Below are 25,238 nucleotides of genomic sequence, written 5' to 3'. Positions count from 1 at the left end.
AATACGCTGCGTCATCAATAGCGCTATTGTGGTACTGACTTAAGTTCTTTCGGCAGTCAGGAGATGCTGCATCTAAAGACTGCCTTGATCCATGGCTTTCAGCATGTCACGTAAGAAAATGATAGTTGTGCTTTGCATGACCGATGTTTCCGGATCTGACGCTGACTGGCATGGAGAAAAGATCACTTAGTTCGACATGGATGTCAAAAATAAATGCTGAACAATGACTTTGTGTAACACTATCTTCATTGTAGACGCCTGTGACATGTTGTTCCTTACAGATAATATCATTACTATTATCACTATTTCGTGAGACTGTAATATTGATTACGTAAGTTACCAGTATTTAGGTTTTTCAAATATTGGCATTAACAATGTGGCGGAGGCTACAACTCGTGAAACGAATGTAGGAACATCGTCTTCCTTGTTCTCACATAGTCCACTTTACAACACACATATTTTGTACCATGCAGCTACGTCGGTAAAACAGACTTTTTTTTGGTCATCAGTCTACTGACTGATTTGATGCGGCCCGCCACGAATTCCTTTCCTGTGCTAACTTCTTCATCTCAGAGTAGCATTTGCAACCTACGTCCTCAATTATTTGCTTGACGAATTCCAGTCTCTGTCTTCCTCTACAGTTTTTGCCCTCTACAGCTCCCTCTAGTACCATGGAAGTCATTCCCTCATGTCTTAGCAGATGTCCTATCATCCTGTCCCTTCTCCTTATCAGTGTTTTCCACATATTCCTTTCCTCTCCGATTCTGCGTAGAATCTCCTCATTCCTTACCTAATCAGTACACCTAATTTTCAACATTCGTCTATAGCACCACTTCTCAAATGCTTCGATTCTCTTCTGTTCCGGTTTTCCCACAGTCCAGGTTTCACTACCATACAATGCTGTACTCCAGACGTACATCCTCAGGAATTTCTTCCTCAAATTAAGGCCGGTATTTGATATTAGCAGACTTCTCTTGGCCAGAAATGCCTTTTTTGCCATAGCGAGTCTGCTTTTAAAGTCCTCCTTGCTCCGTCCGTCATTGGTTATTTTACTGCCTAGGTAGCAGAATTCCTTAACTCCATAGACTTAGTGACCATCAATCCTGATGTTAAGTTTCTCGCTGTTCTCATTTATGCTACTTCTCATTACCTTCGTCTTTCTCCGACTTACTCTCAAACCATACTGTGTACTCATTAGACTGTTCATTCCGTTCAGCAGATCATTTAATTCTTCTTCAATTTCACTCAGGATAGCAATGTCATCAGCGAATCGAATCGTTGATATCCTTTCACCTTGTATTTTAATTCCACTCCTGAACCTTTCTTTTATTTCCACCATTGCTTCCTCGATGTACAGATTGAAGAGTAGGGGCGAAAGGCTACAGCCTTGTCTTACTCCCTTCTTAATACGAGCACTTCGTTCTTGATCGTCCACTCTTATTATTCCCACTTGGTTGTTGTATATATTGTATATGACCCGTCTCTCCCTATAGCTTACCCCTAATTTTTTCAGAATCTTGAACAGCTTGCACCACTTTATATTGTCGAACGCTTTTTCCAGGTCGACAAATCCTATGAACGTGTCTTGATTTTTCTTTAGCCGGGCTTCCATTATTACCCGTAACGTCAGGATTGTCTCTCTCGTGCCTTTACTTTTCCTAAAGCCAAACTGATCGTCACCTAGCGCATTCTCAATTTTCTTTTTTATTCTTCTGTATATAATTCTTGCAAGCAGCTTCGATGCATGATGTTAAGCTGATTGTGCGATAATTCTCACCTTGTCAGCTCTTGCCGTCTTCGGAATTGTGTGAATGATGCTTTTCCGAAAGTCAGATGGTATGTCGGCAGACTCATATATTCTACACACCAACGTGAATAGTCGTTTTGTTGCCACTTCCCCTAATGATTTTAGAAATTCTGATGGAATGTCATCTATCCCTTCTGCCTTATTTGACCGTAAGTCCTCCAAAGCTCTTCCGATTCTAATACTGGATCCCCTATCTCTTCTAAATCGACTCCTGTTTCTTCTTCTATCACATCAGACACATCTTCACCCTCATAGAGGCTTTCAATGTATTCTTTCCACCTATCTGCTCTCACCTCTGCATTTAACAGTGGAATTCCCGTTGCACTCGTAATGTTACCACCGTTGCTTTCAATGTCACCAAAGGTCGTTTTGACTTTCCTGTATGCTGAGTCTGTCCTTCCGACAATCATATCTTCTTCGATGTCTTCACATTTTTCCTGCAGGCATTTCGTCTTCGCTTCCCTGCCCTTCCTATTTATTTCATTCCTCAGCGACTTGTATTTCTGTATTCCTGATTTTCCCGGCACATGTTTGTGCTTCCTCCTTTCATCAATCAACTGAAGTATTTCTTCTGTTACCCATGCTTTCTTCGCAACTACCTTCTTTGTACCTACGTTTTCCTTCCCAACTTCTGTGATGGCCCTTTTTAGAGACGTCCATTCCTCTTCAACTGTGTTCTCTACTGCGCTATTCCTTATTGCTGTATCTATAGCGTTAGAGAACTTCAAACGTATTTCGTCATTCCTTAGAACTTCCGTATCCCACTTCTTAGCGTATTGATTCTTCCTGACTAATGTCTTGAACTTCAGCCTACTCTTCATCACTACTATATTATGATCTGAGTCTATATCTGCTCCTGGGTACGCCTTACAATCCAGTATCTGATTTCGGAATCTCTGTCTGAAAATGATGTAATGTAATTGAAATCTTCCCGTACCTCCCGCCCTTTTCCAAGTATAGCTCCTCCTCTTGTGATTCTTGAACAGGGTATTCGCTATTACTAGCTGAAACTTGTTACAGAACTCAATTACACTTTCTCCTCTTTCATTCCTTGTCCCAAGCCCATATTCTCCTGTAACCTTTTCTTCTACTCTTTCCCCTACAACTGCATTCCCGTCGCCCATGACTATTAGATTTTCGTCCCCCTTTACATACTGCATTACCCTTTCAATATCCTCATACACCTTCTCTATCTGTTCATCTTCAGCTTGCGACGTCGGCATGTATACCTGAACTATCGTTGTCGGTGTTGGTCTGCTGTCGATTCTGATTAGAACAACCCGGTCACTGAACTGTTCACAGTAACACACCCTCTGCCCTACCTTCCTATTCATAACGAATCCTACACATGTTATACCATTTTCTGCTTCTGTTGATATTACCCGATACTCATCTGATCAGAAATCCTTGTCTTCCTTCCACTTCACTTCACTGACCCCTACTATATCTTGATTGAGCCTTTTCATTTCCCTTATCAGATTTTCTAGTTTCCCTACCACGTTCAAGCTTCTGACATTCCACGCCCCGACTCGTAGAACATTATCGTTTCGTTGATTATTCAATCTTTTTCTCATGGTAACCTCCATCTTGGCAGTCCCCTCCCGGAGATCCGAATGGGGAACTATTCCAGAATCTTTTGCCATGGAGAGATCATCATGACACTTCTTCAACTACAGGCCACATGTCCTGTGGATACACGTTACGTATCTTTAATGCAGTGGTTTCCATTGCCTTCTGCATCCTCATGTCGTTGATCATTGCTGATTCTTCTGCCTTTAGGGGCAATTTCCCACCCCTAGGACAAGAGAGTGCCCTGAACCTCTATCCGCTCCTCCGCCTTCTTTGACAAGGCCGTTGGCAGAATGAGGGTGACTTCTTATGCCGGAAGTCTTCGGCCGCCAATGCTGATAATTTATCAAAATTTAGGCAGAGGCGGGGTTCGAACCCCGAGACCGAAGCCGTTTTGATTATGAATCAAACACGCCACCCTTAGACCACGTTGTATACGTAACCGCCATCACACTGTTGTAGTGTTTCCGTAGCACTATTATTATTATTATTACAGCTGCAACGGTCAGATACAAAGCTTTGGCATTCTGAAGACTTCCAGTTTCTGCTAGTTCAGAGTCAAGCAATCAGTTGATTTACAGAGAGTAAGTATAATCCACGCATTTTAATTTTGTTGGTATTAAATGGAAGTGCAGGGTGTGGATGAAGCAAATGCCACTGGTGAGGGAATTGGTTGAGGAGAAGCGTGCTTCGTAATAAGTATCTACCCCAAGAGTGGGCAGCCTTATTTTCTAAGAAGGAGACACAGGTAGCACTTAAGATGCACTGTGAATTGCTTCACTCTCTAAATCAAGGTCGTTGGAAATAAGAAGTACCAACTGTCTTATGGGATCATTATTTCACGGTTTAATATAACACCTACAAAAACTGAATGCCATTTATCTTTCAGCGTCTTAAAAATATTAGCGTTCAAAGAAAATTCTTTTTCATTGTAAAGTTTAGTTATACGCTAATGTTGATGATGGTGGTAGAAGGGGAAAACTAGCTAACGTCTGATTCCACTCAGGGTTCAAGATGTCACTACGGTTGGCAACAACTGCTCTACATGCTGCTGCTCACAACAAAATGTTTCAAGTTTCTCACTAACATATAACAGTTTCGCCTCTTTATCTAGTTTGCTGAATATGTAAACCTTTCCACTTCTTTCAGTTGCCCTTGTTGTTACAACTCATGGTCACTGATATCAGTTTCAACGTGGAACTCCTCAAAGAGATCAGTCCATTTGCTGCCATTACGTCCGACTTATTTTCAACATGAGTGGATTTCTCAACTGCCTGTTCATAAGGCTTATAGTATTGTTTCGTAGGAAATATTATCATGCACACCATTCACAAAATAGTAATCATCCCAGTGATTGTTGGATAGTTAAAGTCTTCTCTAATGATGACAGGATGTTTGGGGAACATACATATGAGGTAACTAAAACTTTCTCTAAAGTTTTCGGTTACACCTGAGTGTGAGCCTGGTGGTCGATAGAAAAATCCAGTTATGCTCACCCGTCATATATCGCATACAGCTTTAGTTTCCGTCTCAGTCTTTAGGAGTATCTTCTCTGGCATAACATATGCATCACCTCTATTTTCTATTAGTCTATACACTTAGTTTCACCCAAATATCTCACTGTTATTAATTTTAAGTTTCGGCTAGCTTTCTGTACGTCGTATTATATGTGCTCTACTGCCTTTCAGGAGTGAGGATGGGGGAAGCAGAGTTCTTTGCATCTTACACCAACACTTCGGGTTGACGAGCATCATCTGAACTGGACGATAGACGGGGTCGCCACATCTAAAAATTCCTAATGTGCACCTCACACACAGTGGGCTACCTAGGTAACAGTCTCTGACGTGCAGTGCGCATCTCACTCACTGAGGGGGATTTAACAGTTCACAGTTCTATGGCAGAAGTCTAGGGTATCACAGGTTAGATTGTCACAATACCTTTGAAATCCTAGTTAAAACCATCAACTAGATTTGCAACTAGGAGGCCACGATCAGTTCTGTGGACAATTCTGCAGATAGTTTACCTTAATTTTCGTGAGAAAGGCTAGCTATCTCAATCATCTCTGGCAGCTGCTTGAATGATCCATATACGACCTCAGATCCGGGACGACAGACATCGTTTCTTCTTACATGCACCACAATCTATATTTCGTCGAGCACTATTGCCTCAATGGCTGTCAGAATAGCCTCTTCAGCTTTTTGTTTGCCTCCCTTTGACACGAGGCGCTGTAGGTTATCCACCTGGTGAATTGTTTTTCATATGTATTGCAGCACAACCTTGGATATGGAAAGGGTGAGGGAAAAGATAAACCGTCTCCCTTCCAAAGGAAACACCGCGGCATTCGCCTTAAGCATTTCTGGGAATTCGCGAAAAACCTTAATCAGGACAACTGGACGGGAAGTTTACACCGTTCTCCCGAATACCAGTCCATTGCCCCACCACTGTGCCACCTTTCTCGGTGATTTAATCAGAAATGGAGCGCAGTCCCTAATCGACAGAACGGCAGAAGGGAGCGAATATGGACTATTTCAACATCGTTGAAGAAATGCCCAAGTTTTGTTCCCTTGCACAGTATGGGTTCCTGCTCGGTGCGAAGGAAAGTTAAGATATTGTGTTCACGTAGCCATTGGGCGTTTATTTCATTTGTTTCTGCAATTTACTTCTGACCTGCTCCCTAGCAGCTAAAAAATTGTCATTTATCACGGTCACAAATCGTAGATTTACGTAAATAGATGCTAATTAGGTAAATTAGCATTCCACGTTCTGGGCCCAGGGTATATTTGTCTAGGTAACCTGTCTACGTAATTAACATTGCAAGATCGCAGGTTAATGTAAACGCTAGATAAGCCATTGCAAATATGAAATGCTAGTACATTAACAAGCGGTGTAACCGCCATAATGTAGAATTAAAGAATGTACACGCGCGTGTATTGCGTAGCACAGGTGCCGGATGTCAATTTCTAGGACGGATATCCATGCCGTTGTACTTGGTCGGTCAGTACACGGATGGATAACTGTGGATGACGCTGGAATTGTCGTTCTATGATGTCCAATATATGGTCGACTAGAGACAGATCTGGGGATCCAACAGGCCAAGGCAACGTATCGACACTCTGTAGAGCATGTTGGGTTACAACAGCGGTATTTGGGCGAGCGTTATCCTGTTGGAAAACATCCCCGGGAATGCTGTTCATAAATGGCAGCGTAACAGGTCGAATCACTAGACAGACATACAGACTTACAGTCAAGGTGCGGACGATAACCACGAGAGTGCTCCTGCTATCATAGGAAGTCACACCCCAGGCCACAACTCCAGGTGGTCCAGTGTGTCTAGCATGCAGACAGGTTGGTTGCAGGCCCTCAACTGTCTCCTTCTAACCAAAATACCGCCATCACTGGCATCGAGGCAGAACCAGCTTTTATCAGAAAACGCAGCTCACTTCCATCCCACCCTCCAATGAGCTCTCGCTTGACACAGCTGAAGTCGCAAATGGCGCTGGTTCGGGGTCAGTGGAATGCACGCTACGGGACGCGTTGCTCGCAGCCGTCCTTGATGTAACCGATTTGTAATAGTTGTGTCACTGTGGTGCCAGCTGCTGCTGCAGGTGCAGTACGATGCACCAGAGCCACACGCCGAACACGATGGTCTTCCCTCTCGGTAGTGCCACGTGGTCGTCCGGAGCCCGGTCTTCTTGCGATCGTACATTCTCGCCAGCGCTGCTAGCAATCGTGTGCGGTGGCTACATTTCGGCCACATCTTTCCGTAACATCGCAGAAGGGACAGCCAGCTTCTCATAGCCCTATTACACGACCTCCTTCAAACTCAGTGAGGTGTTGATAATGGCATGGTTAGGACGCAGGGTGCGACCACACAGCAAGAGACACCTCTCTCCCTCCACCCACACTCTGGAAAACTACTGAAAAGCAGTGTACGATTTGAGCTAAATGAAGTGGCGAGAGGTCTTTGGCGTCAAATCATGTCAGGGACAGGCGGGGGCGAAGGGGAAAGCCGAACAAAATTCGGACTCAGGACGCTCCAATCGAAATGAAATCAGTGAGGTTAATGACGTCAGATGTGTCAGAGAGACAGAGAAGCATGAGAGTAGCCACGCAGACCTAGGCTAAAATAGGTGCAGTAGTACCAGCGCAGGTGGATAGCTGGGGAACTCGGTGTGAAGTATAGAGGGTGACGACTCAGTTAATACTGCCACTCTCATTTTAAATCAGACGGAACGGTGCTAGTGAGTCACCGTCTCTGTACTAAGATTTGGCCTGCTCGTGGGTACGACACCTTCAAAGCAAATAGAACAAGAATTGAAAGCGTTTTCTGAATAAATTTTGAAGTTGCATAACACTTCCAGTTGAGGTTTTTTCAAGTTACTTTCCAATCCTTACCTTTTATAGTAAAGGACTTAACATTTTAGCCAGGTCAAATCTGCCCCAACATAGGCAAACCGGCTAATTCCATTCTCACGAAAATGTTAGTAAACAGTCTTTAAACCGGTACTCTGCAGCTAGGAAATCGACTACTATATAGTCTACAAGCAAGAGTAGCAGAAACGTTTCCGTTATAAAAGCCAAGCAGAGATACCATATCACCATACTCACCATATGTAAACACATGTGGCATACTCAAACGATAGAGCAGCACTGTAGAAAGTTCCGCTTTTATGCCATTTAGTCTTGGTTGTTTTGCAGTTTTAACTACATGGCAGTCATCCTCTCTGCCTTGCGACTTCACCTTCACACGATATACATTCTAAAACAAAGAAAACGACGCAGCACTACGGAATTATTCGAATGGGACGGAAATCGGTAGATATGATGTACAAGTACAGACAAACAAATCATTACAATTTAAGAAAAATTGGATGATTTATTGAAGAGCAAGTCAGTAACCTGTTGGTCCAGTTCTGGCCCTTATGCGAGCTGTTATAGGGCGTGAGACTGACTGGCAAGAGTTGTTGGATATCCTTCTGAAGGATATCGAGTCAAATTCTGTTCAACTGGCGCGTTAGATCGTAAGAATCCTTGTTCATAATTTTCAAATGAGGACAATGGTACGGTTTGACAAGCAAGAAGACAAGCACTAGAATCACGGACATTATCTTGTTGATATGTAAGCCCAGAGTTGCTTGCCGTGAAGGACAACATAACGGGGAGTAGAATATTGTCGACATACAGCTTTGCTGTAAGGTTGCCGCGTATGACAACAAAAGCGGTTACATTATGAGAAGAAATGGCACCCCACAGCATCATTCCTGGTTGTCGAGCCATATGGTATCCCACCGCTGTCTGGGGCATCTTCACACGCGTCTTCGCTGGTCACCGTGACTCAGTTCGAAGGGGGACTGATCACTGAAGACAATTCCACTCAAGTCAATGAGTTTCCAAGCCGAAGACGTCTATAGAGACGCCCTGGACAGCAGTGAGATACCAACCTGTCGCCCGCCACACGTCCCAGAAACCATGAACGAAGGTCTGCGGTGCTATTTCTTTCCATGAGAGGGCCACTTTGATTGTCATCTGCGGCTCTCTCATACCACAGCAACACCTCGATGATATTCTGTGCCTCGTTTTGGCCTGTCATAGTAAACAACCCCGGGCTTACATTTCAGCCAGATAATTCCCGCCCCCACACGTAGTGAGATACTACTGGGTGTCTACGTACTTGATAAACCCTACCTTGGCCAGAAAGGTCGCCAGATTTCTCCCCAATTGAGAAAATATGGAGCATATGGGCAAAGCTCTCCGATAAGCACCTGATTTTGACGACCTAACGCGTCAATTAGAACTCAGCACGAGGTTCCTCAGGAAAACATCCAACACCTTTGCCAATCAGTGCCAAGCCTAATAAGGGGCTGCGTAAGTGCCACAGAATGGGCCAACACGTTATTGACTTGTTCAGTTTGTGAAGTTCTTTCTCCTGATCAAATCATCCAGTTTTTCAGAAATTATAATCATTTCTTGGTCTGTGCATGTATATCACATGTACCGATTTCGGATAATTCTTTCGTGATGCGTTGGTCTTTTTTTTTTGTCTTAGAGTGTATCTCGTTTCTTAACGTTTTATGTTTTTCTGTTTCTCCACTATAATACTGATCAGCGAGCAATGTTTTCGTTTTCTAGAGTCCTTCCAGCCCCTTATCTTGCAGATTTTCGTGGAATAACGAGCATTATAAGATTAAATTGTCTTTACATTCGGAACTTATGTTTCACAACAACATCAGTACGAGATGTGCGAGCACGAATACACTCTAATATTCGCTGTGGCGTGGAAGCTTACAATCTCCGATTGTCATTTTGGGTAATTTCTTGTCGTTTATAAATACTACTGGCTTGGGGGGGGGGGGGGGGGGTGGTACAAAAGCATATGTCTTTCCTTCGCGTGCCAGACACGCTCTATGGTTGACAAAACAGAACCAGGCAGGCAAGTCAAAGATCTGTACATCCCTCAAGGCGTTAGAGACAAGTGCATTGTGGAATTTTATGTTTTCTTGCTGGAATACTCAATTAGAAGGGAATGACAACACTGATTATTATTCTTGTTACACACTAGGGAACATTCAGCCTTCCTTCCACAATTACCAAATCAGTTCTCCTGTCAAATTCAATAGATCTCCGCGTAATAGTTCCGTAAGAGGGAGTGATGTGCGTATTGAGAATCGTTGCTTCGTGTGACTTTTCACCGGATCGTTTACGAACTAGTTGGTGTCAATCTGACCGTCATAAACAGAAGTGAGACACATCACTAAACCCCACAGAATACCATTCAATATCAGCACTACTCTATGCAAGCACCTTTTGTCTGTGGTACGGTGTCAGAGGTAAACCGCGCACATGGTATCTCCAGCACTCGACCCAGATTCCAGTAACCTATACTTGTCGGTTCGTGGCCACAGCCTGCTGTAACTCCCGCCATGATTTCAGCGGTTGTCGTCCGTCTTTTTGTGAGAGCCACTCGAATAATCCTACAATGGTCTCGTGGTGCTGTTCTTCTGGAAGGACAGATGCTTACTTTTCTTACCACACTGTCCATCTCCTTACCACTGGCTGAGCAATCGCTGCAGAAATTTGACGTCACTAGATTTCCTTCCCATTTAAGTGCCAATAAGAGAAAGACTTCCTGCTTGTTACGAGGCAACCATTGATCTTAAAATTAAATCAATAGCGAAATGGCAATCATCTGTCATTTACAGTTTTATATTAGTCTGCAATTCCTAGGTAAGTATTTGGCATAGAGTTCACGGAACAACTTTCTGCACATTTCACGAACACCCATTTCGAACAGCACGTGGGAAAAATGAAAATCTAGATCTGTAAGTACGAACTCTGATTTGTCTTATTTTATTAAGTTATTTATTTCTCTCTGTGTAAGTGGGAATGTACATAATCTTCTGGCACGCGGAGGGGAAAGTTGTTTAGTGAAATTTCGTGAATAGACTTCGTCATAACGAAAACACCTTTGGTTTAATGATTGTCTCCCCAAATTGCTTATCAGATCTGTTACATTTCCTATTCCATTTCACGTTAACAGAAAACTAGTGGCCCTCCTTTTTTGCAAGTATGCCATATTGTGCAGCAATACTCCAGAGAAACGTAGTGTAGGCAATCTCTTTAGTAGTATTTGTTGTATCATTTAAGTCTTCTTCTAATAAAACGCAGTCTTTGGTCTGTGTCATGACTCCATTGTTTGTAATTGTAATCTCTAGCTATATAGCCGAATCGTTAATCTCTAAATTTCTGTAATTTATCATGTAACTGAAACATGAGGGATTGTTTGCGATTGTGTGAAGCACCTGACACTTTTACTGTTTAGAGTCGGCTGCTGTTCAGATATCTGGTCTCAATCTGTTTTGAATTTGATCTTCTGCAGGCTTTACTGAACGAAAGTACCATCTGCTAACAATCAAACAGAGTTGCTCGTGTTGTCTCCTAAATCGTTTATACAGACTAAGAACAGCAGATGGTTTAAGTCACGTCCTTCAGCAACTCCAAATATCACTTCTGTTTCAGTAGATGATTCCTCATCAGGTACTACCTACTGCTACCCTTCTGAGAACAAATCACAAATCCAGTCGCACACCTGATGGTTCAAATAGCTCTGAGCACTATGGGACTTATCTGAGGTCATCAGTTCCCTAGAACTTAGAACTACTTAAACCTAACTAACCTAAGGACATCACACACATCGATGCCCGAGGCAGAATTCGAACCTGCGACCGTAGCGGTCGCGCGGTTCCAGACTGTAGCGCCTAGAACCGCTCGGCCACCCCTGCAGGCAACACACCTGAGACGATATTCCATAGTCATACAATCTGATCAGAAGCCATTTGTGAGGAACAGAGTCCGAAGCTGCCAGGACATCCAGAAATATCGGAGAAACTTACTTGAATTCCGCTGTCGATAGCGCTCAATATATCGTGTGAGTTAAAAGTCCAGATGTGCTGCGCAAGAACTATATTTTTTGAATCCGTGTTGCTTATATGCCAATACATCGTCTTCGTCGAGGTACTCCGTAATGTTCGAACCCGGTATACGTTCCGAAATACTGCTGACACAATTCTGTTTCCTCACCCATCTACACTCCTGTAAATTGAAATAAAAACACCGTGAATTCATTGTCCCAGGAAGGGGAAACTTTATTGACACATTCCTGGGGTCAGATACATCACATGATCACACTGACAGAACCACAGGCACATAGACACAGGCAACAGAGCATGCACAATGTCGGCACTAGTACAGTGTATATCCACCTTTCGCAGCAACGCAGGCTGCTATTCTCCCATAGAGACGATCGTAGATTGCTGGGAAGTGGCGGTGCGGTCCCCTACGGCACTGCGTAGAATCCTACGGTCTTGGCGTGCATCCGTGCGTCGCTGCGGTCCGGTCCCAGGTCGACGGGCACGTGCACCTTCCGCCGACCACTGGCGACAACATCGATGTACTGTGGAGACCTCACGCCCCACGTGCTGAGCAATTCGGCGGTACGTCCACCCGGCCTCCCGCATGCACACTATACGCCCTCGCTCAAAGTCCGTCAACTGCACATACGGTTCATGTCCACGCTGTCGCGGCATGCTACCAGTGTTAAAGACTGCGATGGAGCTCCGTATGCCACGGCAAACTGGCTGACACTGACGGCGGCGGTGCACAAATGCTGCGCAGCTAGCGCCATTCGACGGCCAACACCGCGGTTCCTGGTGTGTCCGCTGTGCCGTGCGTGTTATCATTGCTTGTACAGCCCTCTCGAAGTGTCCGGAGCAAGTATGGTGGGTCTGACACACCGGTGTCAATGTGTTCTTTTTTTCCATTTCCAGGAGTGTATTTTTGTCTACGGAAGGCTTATATCAGATCCTTGAGCCAAGAACTACGACTAACCTTTACGCAAGACAGCTCTGAGGGGAACTGCACTGCAGCAGACCGGCGCAGCGGGAAGCGACTCTGTTTATAGTCCAGTTAACGTTATGTTGATCCGTCACAGCTCCAATGGAGCTCCGCGGACCCCCTTAACCAATCACACGATTTTGTGGACGTCTCTATTGCGACGCCTCAGTGTTGTCACAGCTCTATAGACGGCTACGGTCTTCTCCTGCAGCTGAATGCTGGCGACACCACTACGAGCTGTCAGCGATCTTCTTACACCGTCTCAACTGTAGTACACTGCAGTTGAACTGCAGCGGCGCGACAGTTCGTAGCTAAAATTGTATGCAAGCCGTTCCGGAACCTCCAAGCAAAATGGACGAAGGTGGCATGGATGTGACAATATTTTTTTGTTATGTGAGAAAGAAGACTGCAAATTTATGATCAGGGTGAGTCACTAACTATATCCACCTAGAATAACTCCGAAAGAATGATAGTAGCTAAAACGTTTCTGGGACAAATGTTACATGCGACAACAGGGTTCGTAAAATGACGTTAGTTTTGTGTGTCTAGGTGCGGAAACGTCAGAGATATGAAGGTCAACTTTGTTTTTTTTAATATGCTATAGTTTGGTACTTATTTTCTGATAGCGGCTATCGAGACGAATCCAATGATGTGTAACAATAAAGTGTTTGAACTTCAGCGAAGGTCAAAAAGGTGGCATTTACAGAAGCTGTTCGAAGTGATGACCATTGGTGTCAATGCAGTCCTAAAATCATCTTATCATGGATTGAGTGGTATTCCTTATCACTTCGGCACTTATCGAACCACATGCTCTGACAATTCTCTCTCATATATCGTGAAAATAGTAAATATTCGCCGAATACGACATATCCATGTGACGTGCCATTGACATGTCATCACCATTCGACGGTTCCGGAATACCACACTAATAGGAATGGTAAGACTAGTGTGGTGTCACCGCCAGACACCACACTTGCTAGGTGGTAGCCTTTAAATCGGCCGTTAGTATACGTCGGACCTGCGTGTCGCCACTATCAGTGATTGCAGACAGAGCGCCGCCACACGGCAGGTCTAGAGAGACTTCCTAGCACTCGCCCCAGTTGTACAGCCGACTTTGCTAGCGATGGTTCACTGACTTCTGCGCTCTCATTTGTCGAGACGATAGTTAGCATAGCCTTCAGCTACGTTATTTGCTACGACCTAGCAAGGCGCCATTATCAGTTACTATTGATACTGAGTCATGTAATGTCAAGAGCGACATTCGTCATTAATGGATTAAAGTTAAGTATTCCTCCAGATACGTCCGTTTTTCTAAATTCTAATTTCCTTGTCCTGTTCCAGACCTCACGCCAGCCTGCGTGAGCTAAAACGCGTACCTTTCGGCCTCCTCTAGTAACACGGTGTTGGCTCTCCTGTCAACCACAACAACTAGTGTCGTCGAAACAAGCGAATCTGAATGATCTATTCCTTCGAAGAACAAGTCTATATGCTTCTCATTTACGCTGAACGCCAGTGAGAGCTAGACACTTATACGCTGAAAGATATCCTCAACGTACTCACCCTACACGTCGTACATTTAAAATGTGTATGATAAATTGAGAACAACTGGATCTTTAACGCACCCGAAACATATCCGGCAAAGGAAAGTTACTAACGAGGAAACGGAAATTGGTACTCTTGCCACTGTGGTTCGAGATCCTTTTGTCAGTTGGCGTCAGAAGGAAAGGAAGTACACCACATTTCTGAAAGGAACATTAGGTCTGTTATTGGAAGAAATACTTTTAGGAACAAGAAACAGAATTTGGTATCTACACGATGGGTGTCCGGCACATTTTTCGCTGATAGCTAGAAGTGATTTGCGGAGACAATTTCCAAGTCGTCGGATGGGACGGCGGCTCATCGGCTCGTTCGCAAGACTTGACGCCTCTTGATTTTTTCTTGTCGGAATTAGTGAAAGATACTGTTTATAAAGACGTTCCAACTACACCTGAAGATATGCGAGAGACAGGGCACGGGTGACTTCCTTCCCCATCCTTCCCTAATCCGATGAGACCGATGACCACGCTGTCTGGTCTCCTTCCCCAAACCAACCAACCAACCAACCATGCGAGAGACAATTGTCAGAGCATGTGCTTCAATAAGTGCTGAAGTAACAAGGAATACCATTCAGTCTATGATATGAAGATTGTAGCAATGCATTGATACCAATGTCATCACTTCGGAAACCTTCTGTAAATGGACGTCCATGCCACCTTTTTGACCCTCGTTGACCTTAAAAGACCTTACTGTTACACATCGGATTCTTTTCGACAGCCGCTATCATGAAATAAGTACCAAACTAAAACATCCCATTTTTTAAAAAAAGTTGACCTTCATATCTCTGACGCGACGCCAACTAGCAACAAAAAACCAAAGTCATATTATGGCCCCCGTTGTTCCATGGAACATTTGTCCACAAACTTTTCAGATACTATCATACTTTCGGAGTTACTCTTGGTGGCAGTAGTTAGTGATTCACCATGTATATGAAAAATTTGGTGACCTGGAAAAGAATGGGAGTGTGGGGACGTTTTACAGTCATATTTGTCAACAAAACTGGAAAAAATACCTTGAATGTAGCAGGTCCAAAAGAATTGTCAGGCAAGAGAGTTCGACTGCCTTGTATGATTATTGGAGACGAAGCTTTTTCATTAAAAATCTGTTTGATGAGACCTTATCGTAGTACATAAGTAGGTGCCCGGTCGAAAAAAGTATACTGTTATAGAAATAACAGACCCCGATGAGTTTCAGAAAGCGCTTGTGGAACATTGTGCCAAAAATTTAGGAATTACTATCGCAAGATCTTTCGAAGTCTGGAACATGTAGACAACGTGATTCTTGAAACTTGTGTCTTGCACAGTTTTCTCAAACACGATACACTGTTGTTTGACAATGAAGAGACTAGAGGAGCCTGCAATCGGTGGCCGAGCGGTTCTAGGCGCTTCAGTCCAGAACCGCGCTACTGCTACGGTCGCAGGTTCGAATCCTGCCTCTCGGTCACGGATGTCTGTTATGTCCTTAGGTTAGTTAGGTTTAAGTAGCTCTAGGGGACTGATGACCTCAGATGTTAAGTCCCATAGTGCTCAGAGGCATTTGAACCATTTGAGACTGAAGGTGTACGTTTATTTTTATTTATTTAGCGTATGGCTCATAACATCACAGTAAAAATTACGGAAACAACACAATTTAAAAAAAATCACATATGTATAAACAGAACAATAAATAACAGTTTGTATATAAGGACACCACCAATTGTAAATTTACACTCACAGAAGATCAATCATAAACAAACGTCCCGCTTAGATAATATATAGTCGATTGCCTCTTGGGTCGCCATTGGAAATCCTGTGGGTCACCCTCATATGCCCTTAGTGGGAATTTCTGCACGATGTGTTTGACCGTATGTCTCTCAGCGGCACAGTCGCAAGCGGCCGAAGGAAGTTTACCCCATCTGTGTAAGGAGTCGGCGCATCTCTCACAGTTGGTTCTGACGCGATTAAGAGTTGACCAAACTTTGCGAGGGGAATCAAATCCTTTTGGTTTACTAAAGATGCATGGCATACTGTGGCAGTTTACTGCTGTTCTGCTCTCCAATTCCTCTTTCCGTTCGTCATTTATTTTAAAGTTGGTTTGGCGGAGCGCCTGTGCGGTCTTTAGTGGAGGATGTCTAGACCGGAGTCGGTTTCCTTGGATGTCGTGAGTCTCTTCATGGATTTGTAAATGATTTGTAAATGATTTTTTGAAATTCTCTAACCAGAGCGTGTTCTCGGCGCAGGTTAGGAGGGGCTATGTTACTGAGAACGGGCAGCCACACTCTAGGAGTTGGACTGATTGTGTCTGATATAATACGCATTGTTGCATTAAATTGGCTATCTATCATGTGTGTGTGTTTGCTGTTGAGCCACACTGGGGCACAGTATTCTGCCATTGGGTACACCAAGGCAAGTGCCGATGTTCTTAATATGCTTCTGCAATATGTTTCTGCGTGTTTTAAGTTTCGCTGCAGTTTTCGTCAAGTGTACTTCGAATGTTAGTGTCCTATCTAGGGTAACCCCAAGGTACTCTGGGTGTTTGTTGTGATTTAGTATTTTCCCGTCTAGATATACATGTAGTTCTCTGTTGGCCATTTTGTTGTTCAAATGGAAGGCAGATACTTCCGTCTTTGTAGCACTAGGTTGTAGCCTCCATTTTCTAAAGTACTCGCTGAGAATCCCTAGGTCACTCGTAAGGATATCTTCGGTAGTTTCTATATTTCTGTGGGCTGTTGCCAGAGCCCAGTAGTCAGCATAACCTATTTGCGCGATTTGGTTGCAGGCATGTCACCGATGTAAAGGCTGAAAAGAAGGGGCCCAAGGACAGAGCCTTGTGGGAGTCCATTATTGAGTTTCATCTGTTTACTTCTCTCATTCCCCATTGTTACTTGCAAGGTTCTGTTTGACAACATATCGTCAATGAGGTTGGTTATATTCTTGCAGGGGACGGCACAGATTATTTTGTACATGAGTCCCTGTTTCCAAACTGTATCATATGCTGCTGTTAGGTCTATGAATGCTGCAGCTACTTTATGTTTCTTCTGCAACCCCACCTCTATATACACTCCTGGAAATTGAAATAAGAACACTGTGAATTCATTGTCCCAGGAGGGGGAAACTTTATTGATACATTCCTGGGGTCAGATACATCACATGATCACACTGACAGAACCACAGGCACATAGACACAGGCAACAGAGCATGCACAATGTCGGCACTAGTACAGTGTATATCCACCTTTCGCAGCAATGCAGGCTGCTATTCTCCCATGGAGACGATCGTAGAGATGCTGGATGTGGTCCTGTGGAACGGCTTGCCATGCCATTTCCACCTGGCGCCTCAGTTGGACCAGCGTTCGTGCTGGACGTGCAGAACGCGTGAGACGACGCTTCATCCAGTCCCAAACATGCTCAATGGGGGACAGATCCGGAGATCTTGCTGGCCAGGGTAGTTGACTTACACCTTCTAGAGCACGTTGGGTGGCACGGGATACATGCGGACGTGCATTGTCCTGTTGGAACAGCAAGTTCCCTTCCCGGTCTAGGAATGGTAGAACGATGGGTTCGATGACGGTTTGGATGTACCGTGCACTATTCAGTGTCCCCTCGACAATCACCAGAGGTGTACGGCCAGTGTAGGAGATCGCTCCCCACACCATGATGCCGGGTGTTGGCCCTGTGTGCCTCGGTCGTATGCAGTCCTGATTGTGGCGCTAACCTGCACGGCGCCAAACACGCATACGACCATCATTGGCACCAAGGCAGAAGCGACTCTCACCGCTGAAGACGACACGTCTCCATTCGTCCCTCCATTCACGCCTGTCGCGACACCACTGGAGGCAGGCTGCACGATATTGGGGCGTGAGCGGAAGACGGCCTAACGGTGTGCGGGACAGTAGCCCAGCTTCATGGAGACGGTTGCGAATGGTCCTCGCCGATACCCCAGGAGCAACAGTGTCCTTAATTTCCTGGGAAGTGGCGGTGCGGTCCACTACGGCACTGCGTAGGATCCTACGGTCTTGGCGTGCACCCGTACGTCGCTGCGGTCCGGTCCCAGGTCGACGGGCACGTACACCTTCCGCCGACCACTGGCGACAACATCGATGTACTGTGGAGACCTCACGCCCCACGTGTTGAGCAATTCGGCGGTACGTCCACCCGGCCTCCCGCATGCCCACTATACGCCCTCGCTCAAAGCCCGTCAACTGCACATACGGTTCACGTCCACGCTGTCGCGGCATGCTACCAGTGTTAAAGACTGCGATGGAGCTCCGTATGCCACGGCTAACAGGCTGACACTGACGGCGGCGGTGCACAAATGCTGCGCAGCTAGCGCCATTCGACGGCCAACACCGCGGTTCCTGGTGTGTCCGCTGTGCCGTGCGTGTTATCATTGCTTGTACAGCCCTCTCGCAGTGTCCGGAGCAAGTATGGTGGGTCTGACACACCGGTGTCAATGTGTTCTTTTTTCCATTTCCAGGAGTGTATGTTGTCAGTGATAGGACTTGATCTGTACAGAAGCGATAGGGACGGAATCCTGCTTGTTCGATAGGGATTTCTTCGAGTATAGTAGAGTAGGAGTACAATTACAAGACCTCCCACGTATAAGAGGCAATTTCGTAAATAATGCTATCCAGGTAGATATGGATTCAAAGATTATTTCGATTCCTTGCAAGGTAGCTTGGTCTGGCAAAACGATGATAAACAGGGAATTTCGTCGTAGAGAAAATACGAGTAAGTAGTCAAAAAATGTAGTAATAAGCATGTAATCATAAAAAATAAAGACCGAGTCTACCGTTTCGCAAAATTATTTAAAAAAATGTAATCTGTAGGTATTTCCTCCTATTTCCTATGCAATTTCTTCCCCTATGTTGCTTGTTCTAGTACTATTCACATAGGCCCGCCCGGTTGGCCGTCCGGTCTAACGCACGGCTCTCCGGGCGGGAAGGAGCGCCTGGTCCCCGATACGAATCCGCCCGGCTGATTTGTATCGAGGTCCGGTGAACCGGCCAGTCTGTGGATGGTTTTTAGGCGATCTGCCTCGGCGAATGCGAGCTGGTTCCTCTTATTCCGCCTCACACTATGTCGGCAATTGCTGGGCAAAAAAGTTCTCCACGTACGCGAACACCACCATTACTCTACCACGCAAAGGTAGGGGTTACACTCGTCTGGTGTGAGACGTTCCCTGGGGTGGCCCACCGGGGGCCGAACCGCACAATAACGCTGGGTTCGACGTAGGGTGGGGGAGGGGTGAAGTGGACTGCGGTAGTCGTCGTGGGGTTGCGGACCACTGCGGACGAGACGGAACCTCTCCGTCGTTTCTAGGTCCCCGGTTAACATACAATACAATACTATTCACATAATGTTCGTTTTGAGGGTCATATAACTCTGGATATCCACTTGTACATAAAATTAACTTTTCGTCTAACACCGTTTCCGGTGAACAAACATTCGTTCCGCACGTCAAGAGAGCGACGACTTGAATGGGTGCAGTGTCGCGACAATTGTCACACCGCAATAGCGACAACGGAACTACACAACGCATCACAGTCGGCCAGTGGATCAACGCTGCCTCGCAGTGCTGGAATGTGCACTTCCGCTGCCGCTTAGTGCGTTCCGTCTCATATGATTTCATATAAAGAATACCTGGCCACGTCGTGCTGAGCAGGTCTGGTGCAGCGCAGTTCTGCTCTTACAAATAAAGACAATGTCGGGCAATGTGCTCTACAAGAATATCGCCGGAACGAACATTCGGTTTGAAGGTGGCGGAGCAGCAGCTGCTCGTACGGCCTCAGGCCTGGGCAGCGACAATTGCAGCGCGAGGTGCAACTGGGGCGTCGCCAATGGCGCCGCGATGCAAATGCGGCACCCGCGGGAGCCGGCCGCGCTGTCATTTGCGGCAATAAACGGCGGCAGCGCGCATGCGCGAGCGCGGCCGGCCGGCAGCAGGCAACGCCGCGACGTTCCGCTTGGTGCCCGCCGTCTGGTCCGTGGAGCCGCCGTGGGAGGCAGCTGCACCCGGAGGCACGAGGGCACTCTGTCCCTCCAAACGCCGTCACAAGCGAGCGTTGACAGCCGTCCCAAGGGCGCCAAGAGAGGTACTCATCAATTCAAAAAACTCGAAATGAAACCTTCATGCATAAAAGTGTAGCTCTACATATGTACACTACTGGCCAGTAAAATTGCTACACCAAGAAGAAATGCAGATGATAAACGAGTATTCAGTGGACAAATAATTTATACTAGAACTGACATGTGATTACATTTTCACGCAATTTGCGTGCATACATCCTGAGAAACCAGTACCCAGAACTATCACCTATGGCCGTAATAACGTCCTTCATACGCCTCGCCATTGAGTCATACAGAGCTTGGATGGCGTGTACAGGTACAGCTGCCCATGCAGCTTCAACGCGATACCACAGTTCATCAAGATTAGTGACTGGGGTATTGTGATGAAAGACAGTTGCTCGCCCACCATTGACCAGACGTTATATATTGGTGAGAGATCTGGAGAACGTGATGGGCAGGGCAGCAGTCGAACATTTTCTGTATCCAGAAATGCCCGTACGTGACCTGCAACATGCGGTCGTGCTGAAATGTAGGGTTTCGCTGGGATCGAACGAACGTCACAGCCACGGGTCGTAAGGTCGTAACACATCAGAAATGTAACGTCCAATGTTCAAAGTGCCGTCAATGCCATCAAGAGGTGACCCAGGCGTGTAACCAATGGCACCCTATACGCCAGTATGGCGATGACGAATACACGCTTCCAATGTGCGTTCACCGCGATGTCGCCAAACACGGATGCGACCATCATGACGCTGTAAACAGAACCTGGATTCGTCCGAAGAATTGACGTTTTGCCATTTGTGCACCCTGGTTCGTCCTCGAGTACACCATCGCAGGCGCTCTTGCCTGTGACGCAGCGTCAAGGGTAACCGCAGCCATGGTCTCCGAGCTGATAGTCCATGCTGCTGCAAACGTCGTAGAACTGTTCGTGGAGATGGTTGTTGTCTTGCAAACGTCCCTATCTGTTGACTCAGGGATCGAGACGTGGCTGCACGATCCGTTACAGTCATGCGCCTAAGATGCCTGTCATCTCGACTGCTAGAGATACGAGGCCGTTGGGATCCAGCACGGCGTTCCCTATTACCCTCCTGAACCCACCGATTCCATACTCTGCTAATAGTCGTTGGATCTCTACCAACTCGAGAAGCAGTGTCGCGATACGACAAACCGCAATCGCGATAGGCTAAAATCCGACCTTCATCAAAGTCGGAAACCTGATGGTACGCATTTCTCGTCCATACACGAGGCATCATAACAACGTTTCACCAGGCAACGCCGGTCAACTGCTGTTTTTGTATGAGACACTTTCCTCATGTCAGCAGGCCACCGGCGCCAACCCTGTGTGAATGCTCTGAAAAGCTAATCTAAATCTACTACTAAATCTACATCTATACTCCGCAGCCCACCTGACGGTGTGTGGATGAGGGTACCTTGAGTACCTCTATCGGTTCTCCCTCCTATTCCAGTCTCATATTGTTCGTGGAAAGAAGGATTGTCGGTATGCTTCTATGTGGGGTCTAATCTCTCTGATTTTATCCTCATGGTCTCTTCGCGAGATATACGTAGGAGGGAGCAATATACTGCTTGACTCTTCGGTGAAGGTATGTTCTCGAATCTTCAACAAAAGCCCGTACTGAGCTACTGAGCGTCTCTCCTACGGAGTCTTCCACTGGAGTTTATCATCTCCGTAACGCTTTCGCGATTACTAAATGATCCTGTAACGAAGCGCCCTGATCTCCGTTGGATCTTCTCTATTCATCTATCAACCCTATCTGGTACGGATACCACACTGCTGAGCAGTATTCAAGCATTGGGCGAACAAGCGTACTGTAACCGACTTCCTTTGTTTTCGGATTGCATTTCCTTAGGATTCCTCCAATGAATCTCAGTCTGGCATCTGCTTTACCAACGATCAACTTTATATGATCATTCAATTTTAAATCACTCCTAGTGCGTACTCCCAGATAATTCATGGAATCAACTGCTTCCAGCTGCTGACCTGCTATTTTGTAGCCAAATGCTAAGGGATCTATCTATGTATTAGCAGCACATTACACTTGTCTACATTGAGATTCAATTGCCATTCCCTGCACCATGCGTCAATTCGCTGCAGATCCTTCTGCATCTCAGTACAATTTTCCGTTGTTACAATATCTCGATATACCACAGCATCATCTACAAAAAGACTCAGTGAACTTCCGATGTCATCCACCAGGTCATTTATGTATATTGTGAATAGCAACGGTCCTATGACACTCCCGTGCGGCACACCTGAAATCACTTTTACTTCGGAAGACTTCTCTCCATTGAGAATGACATGCTGCGTTCTGTTATCTAGAAACTCTTCAATCCAATCACACAATTGATCTGGTAGTCCATATGCTCTTACTTTGTTCATAAAACGACTGTGAGGAACTGTATCGAACGCCTTGCGGAAGTCAAGAAACACGGCATATACCTGTGAACCCGTGTCTATGGCCCTCTGAGTCTCGTGGATGAATAGCGCGCGGTGGGTTTCACACGACCGTCTTTTTCGAAACCTATGCTGATTCCTACAGAGTAGATTTCCAGTCTCCAGAAAAGTTATTATACTCGAACATAATACGTGTTCCAAAATTCTACAATTGATCGATGTTAGAGATATAGGTCTATAGTTCTGCACATTTGTTCGACGTCCCTTCTTGAAAACGGGAATGACCTGTGCCCTTTTCCAATCCTTTGGAACGCTTCGCTCTTCTAGAGACCTACGGTACACCGCTGCAAGAAGGGGGGCAAGTTCCTTCGCGTACTCTGTGTAAAATCGAACTGGTATCTCATCAGGTCCAGCAGCCTTTCCTCTTTTGGGCGATTTTAATTGTTTCTCTATCCCTCTGTCGTCTATTTCGATATCTACCATTTTGTCATCTGTGCGACAATCTAGAGAAGGAACTGGATATCACAGCATCTTCTTCCTTTCGGTTAAATTTCGCGTCTGTAGCACGTCATCTTACTGGTATAACAATCTTAATGGCCAGAAGTGTATGTTCCACATCTCCTCTTACACCATCTGGATAGATTTCAACCAAATCTCTGACACATACTGTTTATTGTCTGGAAAGAAGTACAGTTGGGGGAAGTAATACCTAGCTCCAACAGAGGCGGGGGTGAGAGTGAAACGGAATTGGTAATGCCTGATAACTGACGACTGGCGCGTAGTGCAGGTAGTATCAGAATGCGTTCCAGGGGGTGTACGTGCGGATGGGCATGGCTGAGATGGCAGAGAACGAGGAAGAGATGGACGGTGAGAGGCGGGGAGGCCGAGGTGGACAAATAGAGGGGGCAGTAGCAGATTGAAAGAGGCAGAGTTGAGAAGAAGATTGACAGAGACGGGGAAGATATCTACAGATGGAAGAGGAAGGACAGACAGGGGAAGAAGATGGACAGAGAGAGGGGAAAAAAGAAGATGGGTGCAACACTACAGATACCGTATGCATACATAGCCGAAGACACAGCTAGAAGGATAGTTTGTAATAAACAGTAGAAGAACAGTAGTCGATCATCTTAAATCGCTGATGAAGAGAGTTCACAAATATATTCAGGTATGCCATATCCAGCAGAAGCTAAGCATTGACATACCCACACCATACCAAACTGCGGGAACCTTGACTGCTACCGTCCACAGGCCGTTCCCAGAGACCTAGAAAATATCTCAGGTGCTTGAGCGACTTAGTCGATGTGCGATATGTTCTCTAACTGTTCGTCTAACCAGGAACGCATACGTGTGGACTGGATAAGTGCGTCCCCGTAATGGAACGAAAAACACATCGAAGACCCACCTCCAGACACGCAGGATCCAACAACATCTCAAATTCTACTGTGTGAATACTTCATTGTCGAGAACCTTGGCCTTGAATGACAAAGTTTCTCGCACAAAGCGATAATATTCTGTCAGTTACTATGACGCCGACTTCAAAACATTTCTACGCCTACGTATACCACTCGCAAATAGAGCGAGGTAAATACGACTGTCTGTATGTCTCAGTACCAAACCTAATTTCCTCTTATCTTCGTCGTCCTCAGGCGAAATGTGTGTTGACGACTGTACAATCGTTCTGCATTCAGCCTCAAATACCGGTTCTCTAAATTTCCTTAATAGTCCCTCGTGAAAAGAACGTAGTCTGCCCAATAGAGATTCCCATTCAAGATCACGAAGCATCTCTGTAATACCCACATGTTGATCGAATCTACCAGTAATAAATCTAGAACCCGCCTCCGAATTGTCTCGATATCTACCTTTAATCCGACATGGTAGGGATCCCGAACACTCGATCAGTACTCAACAATGGGTCACAATCATGTTTTCGCAGTGTACTTTATGGACTAATTAGGCTTTCCTAAAGACCTCCCAGTAAACTGAAGGAAAATTGTTCACATTTTCTGGTTCCATACAGCAAATGCAGTCATATATTGTAAGCCGTGGTAAATTTCACCTTTGAAATGTGGCAGACGTATGTTCCCGTTTTTGCGATAGCACCACCAAGATCGATGCGGTAGGCAATTAACATAAACAATTTACGAGCTCGTGTCTCACACACATATATCTTTCCCGACCTTGTATCGCCTGAAGTATTCAATTCCGGCTATTGAAGCCTTATCTCAAAATATTAATTTTGGGTCATCTACCTTTTTTATAAGGGTTTGGAGTAATCTATATATGGCGAATGTAAGAGGAACACGGTATTACGGCATTGGTTACATGCAATTTTGTGCTCCTTTGTGCTCGACATTTTCATCCTAACAAAAATTTACGATCCCTACGTAGAGACCAGCGTGTTAGGCACTTCCGTGCAC

This window comes from Schistocerca gregaria, chromosome 8 (genome assembly GCF_023897955.1).
Source record: "Schistocerca gregaria isolate iqSchGreg1 chromosome 8, iqSchGreg1.2, whole genome shotgun sequence".
NCBI classification, from domain to species: domain Eukaryota; kingdom Metazoa; phylum Arthropoda; class Insecta; order Orthoptera; family Acrididae; genus Schistocerca; species Schistocerca gregaria.
The sequence above is the reverse complement of the archived record's forward strand: the minus strand, read 5'-3'. Positions refer to the sequence as shown.